We start from the raw sequence: 5455 nt of genomic DNA on the forward strand, positions 1-5455 counted from the left end.
GCGTGTGTTTGGTTGATTATTTCTTTGTTGCAACAAATGCTTCGTGGCAATAAATCTTACACAGTGGGAGAGTCTGTTTATTTCCACTTAAATTTGTAAGGAAAATGCATGAGCAGCAGAGTTGAGTACGTGAATTACACCCCTGAAAGGCTTCTCTACCAATGCCAAAGTTTTTAGCTTAGCTTTTTCTGCTTTTTACTCTTATTTTGTGTCATTTATTTGATTTGATAAATAAAGTCTGAAGAAACAAGACATGCTGACAATTTAATATTTATATATTTGATAAACAGGGGGCTTATTAGCATGTGGAAGAATCGTACACAGCCACAACAGCCTACGACCTCCTCCTGCTGGTCAGCAGCTTGGTCACACACTGCATTGGGCTTGAGGCAGGCCATGCCATCCTCTCTATCCCCACATTCTGGAGGGGAAGTAGTCTCTGATAAACCCCACTCTGTATTGGTAGGGTTTTCATCTTCAAGGAAAAAGTTCAGTCCCAGAATGTGAAAGTATTAGATTACCACTGGTTGCAGAATCTCATGTCAATATGTCTGCATTTTGATTGCCTCCAATGATGACCAGCTTGTTTTTCACGTGAAGGAGATTCCCCCCCCCCCCCCCCCCCCCCACACACACACACACACACACACACACACAGCAAAAGTTGGTATCTCATCGATGCAGCAATCAACATAGCGTTCCCTGCATCTTCTCTACGCTTTGACCCTTTGATCCAACTGCTGTATGAATGTTGCTGACTCCACCTGGGGTGGTCAACCTCAAAACAAGATTCAATAGCAGAATAAGCTGCCTGACGTTGGCAGAGAAGTTTTTCATGGGCACAACCCACAAGTGCATTTTCCTCACAGATGTGGCTCCATTTAGAGGAAATAAACAGGCTTTCCAAAAGTATTACATTTATTAAAATAAAAGATAAACATAAAGTTACTTTGTTTTTGTACTAAGTATAATTATGTGTGATTTAGCAGTCAGCAGATAAAGCAGACAATAAGGTTCAGTTATGTCCTTTGATAAAATAATTTGACATGCTCGGAAGTACTGCACTCCCATTTTTTTTTATTCCAGCTGAGGGGACTGATAAGGAATGGGAAGGAGAGCTACAGGCAGAAGATGGAGAAGCAGCTTCAGCAAAACAACGTTGGTGAAGTCTGGAGAGGCCTCAGAACCATCTCGGGCCACAAACAGCAGAACTCTCTGCCTGGGAGGGATGTGAGGTGGGCAAATGAACTGAATCATTTCTTCAACAGATTTGATTCATCCATGAGGCAGTCTTCAACATCAGCTGCAGACTCACCCACCCCCACTGCTGCTGTTCCACCTCTGACACCTCAGACACTTCACACCTTTACTCACCCTGCTCACTCCTCCCCACCCCCAATAACAGCAGCCAATACACACTCCACACAAGGCTCCAGCCTGTATCTCTCAACCACCCAGGTTAGGAGGGAACTGAGGAGGATTAAAGCCAAGAAGGCAGCGGGCCCAGATGGCATCAGCTCAAGGGTCGTCAGGTCCTGCGCGGACCAACTGTGTGGGGTGATGGAGCACCTCTTCAACCTGAGCCTGAGGCTGGGGAGAGTCCCACAGCTCTGGAAAACCTCCTGTGTTGTACCAGTGCCAAAGACTTCACACCCCAAGGACCTCAACAGCTACAGGCCGGTGGCTCTGACATCCCACCTGATGAAGACCCTGGAGCGGCTGGTCCTGGCTCAGCTTCAGCACCTGCTGAGCTCATCACTGGACCCACTTCAGTTTGCCTACCAGCCTGGCATTGGAGCGGATGATGCCGTCAATTACCACCTACACCGTTCCCTCACTTACCTGGAGACCGCTGGGAGCACTATGAGAATCATGTTCTTTGATTTCTCCAGTGCCTTCAACACCATTCTTCCCTCGGTCCTGAAGGACAAGCTGGAGAACTCAGGAGTGGACCATCACTTCCCTACCTGGATTTTGGACTACCTCACCGATCGACCACAGTATGTGAGAACTCAGGGCTGTGTGTCGGACAGGGTCATCTGCAGTACGGGGGCCCCACAGGGAACGGTTCTGGCTCCGTTCCTCTTCACCATCTACACTGCAGACTTCTCCCACAACTCCACCCAGTGCTTCCTGCAGAAGTTCTCTGATGACTTTGCACTAGTCGGCCTCATCACTGATGGGGACGACAAGGAGTACAGAGGACTGACCCAAGACTTTGTGGAATGGTGCCAGCTGAACTACCTCCACATCAACACCAGTAAAACCAAGGAGCTGGTAACCACTGAACATCCAAGGTATGGACATTGAGGCTGTGGACAGCTACAGGTACCTTGGTGTTCATCTGAACAACAAACTGGACTGGACTCATAATTCAGACGCCCTCTACAGGAAAGGGCAGAGCAGGCTGTACCTGCTGCGGAGACTCAGGTCGTTTGGAGTAGAGGGCCCACTCCTGAAGACCTTCTATGACTCTGTGGTGGCATCAGCTATCTTTTACGGTGTGGTCTGCTGGGGTGGCAACAGCTCTGCTGGGGACAGGAAGAGACTGAACAGGCTGATTAGAAGGGCCAGCTCTGTTCTAGGATGCCCTCTGGACCCAGTGGAGGTGGTGAGTGACAGGAGAACGGCGGCTAAGCTGTCATCCCTGATGGACAACATCTCCCACCTCATGCAGGAGACTGTGACAGCACTGAGCAGCTCCTTCAGTGGGAGACTGCGGCACCCACGGTGTGGGACGGAGAGATTTCGCAGGTCTTTCCTCCCCACTGCTGTCAGACTCCACAGCAAAGACTCCAACTGATCAAACACACACATCCACACATGTGCAATAACACTAAGTGCAACACTCTTTTTCTGACAAAGTTGTATTTTTACTCAGTTGTATAAAGCATTTGTATTCTATTTTTATCCTGTTGTATATTTTATTCTATTTATTCTACTGTATATAGTATTTTATTTTATTCTATTCTGTACAGTTGGGTACAGTATTTTATTCTTATTGTATTCTAATTTTTGCTATATAACTTTTGCACTGTCCACTTCCTGCTGTGACAAAACAGTTTCCCACGTGTGGGACTAATAAAGGTTATCTTATCTTATCTTATCTTAAAACACTGTCCATCCATTATGTAGACCTGCGTGTCATTTGCAGAGTTGTGCGAGCTTCCATTGAATCCCAGCTCACATTAGATCTGATGACTTTCCCACATAGTCAGTTCTTATTTGCAAAATGCTTCTTGTTCCTACTATCAGTTTTCCTAACTTTAATATTCTCCAGATGTCCTCCTGTTTTCCAAAAACCTCCACTTTTACTTGCTCTTAGTTCTCAAGATCTTCTCAAAGGAATGCCTGTCAATCAGAAAGAGAATATCTTTATTTCACGGGACCATAAACCTCCTTTTGTGCTTAAATACCTGAAACATTTCTGTGAGTAATGCCTGCACAGAAATATATTTGGTAAAAATCACATAAATTATGTATTGGCTCAGATTATAAAGGTATACTCAAAGAACACATTGATGCATAATATTAATTACTGCAGTGGGAATCTGGACCAGTAGCAGATTCCCACTGCGATAACGCACTAACAAATTAAAGACTACACTCTCAGCCACATTAGAAGATTCACCTGTTCAACTGCTCCTTTATGCAAATATCTAATCAGCCAATCACTTGCCAGCAACTCTTTCCATTCAAATATCCACTTAGAAGCAGCTCTGGGTGAAAACGCCTTCTTGATGCCAGACATCAGAAAGGTCTGAGCCTGGTTGCTTCCAGCAGATTAAAGGCAACAGTACCTCAAATAACCAGTTGTTACAACCAAGGCATGCAGAAGAGCATCTCTGAATGCACAAAGTGTCAGCAGAAGACCACCCCGGGTCACACTCATGTCAACTAAGAACAGGAAACCGAAGCTACGATTCGCAAATGCTCATTAAAAACAGAAGATTTGAAAAACATTGCCTGGTCTGATGAGCCTGGTTTGGCATGCAGATGGTAGGGTCAGACTTTTGTTTAAACAACAGAAAAGCATGGTTCAATCTTGCCAATATGAATGATTCAGGCTGGTCTTAGTGTACCAACTGAGCATTGTTTAAACGCAGCCTACTTGAGTTTTGTTGTAGACCATGTCCATCCCTTTATGACCCCAGTATACCCTTCTTCTCATAGCTGCTTTCAGCAGGATAACGTTGTATGTCACAAAGCTCAAATGATCTCAAACTGGTTCCTTAAATACTGGAATGAATTCACTCTACTCAAATGACCTCCACAGTTATCAGATCCCAATCCAACAGAGCACCTGTGCAGCAACTGTGTGATGCTGTTATGTCAATATGGGCCAAAATCTCTGAGGAATGTTTCCAGCAGCTTGTTGAATCCGTACTACCAGAGAATGAAAGCAGCTCTTAAGGCTAAATGAGGTCCAACCTGGTACTGGAAAGGTGTACCTAATAAAAAATAGTGTGTCCATGTGTGCGTCATTGCAGTTTGCTTTAATAGTCTCAGATTGATCAAATATATTCTGATTTCTGTGCAGTATAGTCAATGCGTGCTGCGAGTACTGTTAATGGAGGCAAAGTCAGGTTATTAATCTTACTTTCTTGGACACTTGGAAGAAAAATGAAAATGTGTGAAAAAAGAAGTGGGACATGGTGACAAGCAGGCATCCTGTTGCCTCAATCATCAGTTATTCTGACTTAGAGAAAAGAGGACCTTTATTAGTTACACTCCTGTGCCAACTAAAGGGATCGCTGGAGGTCAGAATGACCCAACCCTGAACTCTTAAAGGAACTGAAACTTAAGATGTAAAAGACAGAATTTAAATAGTAAAAATGGCAGACCAGACTGTTGTGCCGTTTGCCATTTGAAAATGTGTTGGTTTTTACAGTCAGGACCTAACTTACATTTAGTAATATTTGTAATCAAAGTCGGTGGCAAAAATCCAATTACATCGTCACTCCATAATCAAATAGATAATTTCAGAACATTTGCAAAACAAAAATAATGCACGTAATATTACAATGATGTCTGTTGTTTAAAACTTTCCACTGTAAAATATGAAATTTCATAACATCTACAATTAAAGGAAGATTTCACAGATGAGTTCAGTATCATAAATTTAGCACCAGAACATATTTTCTTTTTCTTTATGCTTTTTTTAATGTTCTGTTTATAAACAAATATCCAAAATTTAAAAAAATCACCATTGATGATTTTTAAATATGAATCAAAAACAATCACCATCATCTTTTTGTGAACAGGTATATTTGTGTTTCACCTCCTGTTTTTTACTAAGCTGTTTTTCCTCCCTGTGGTTTCTTCTTCTTTTTAAAAAAATAATTTCTCCCAATATTATTAAGAAATTGTAGAGGCACTAAAGGTTAAACTACTTTCATGCATCTACATTTTCACTAATGAACATGAAAATTACTTTTATGAACTTTAAACCTCC

The sequence above is a fragment of the Maylandia zebra genome, linkage group LG22, assembly GCF_041146795.1.
Source record: "Maylandia zebra isolate NMK-2024a linkage group LG22, Mzebra_GT3a, whole genome shotgun sequence".
Classification (NCBI taxonomy): Eukaryota; Metazoa; Chordata; class Actinopteri; order Cichliformes; family Cichlidae; genus Maylandia; species Maylandia zebra.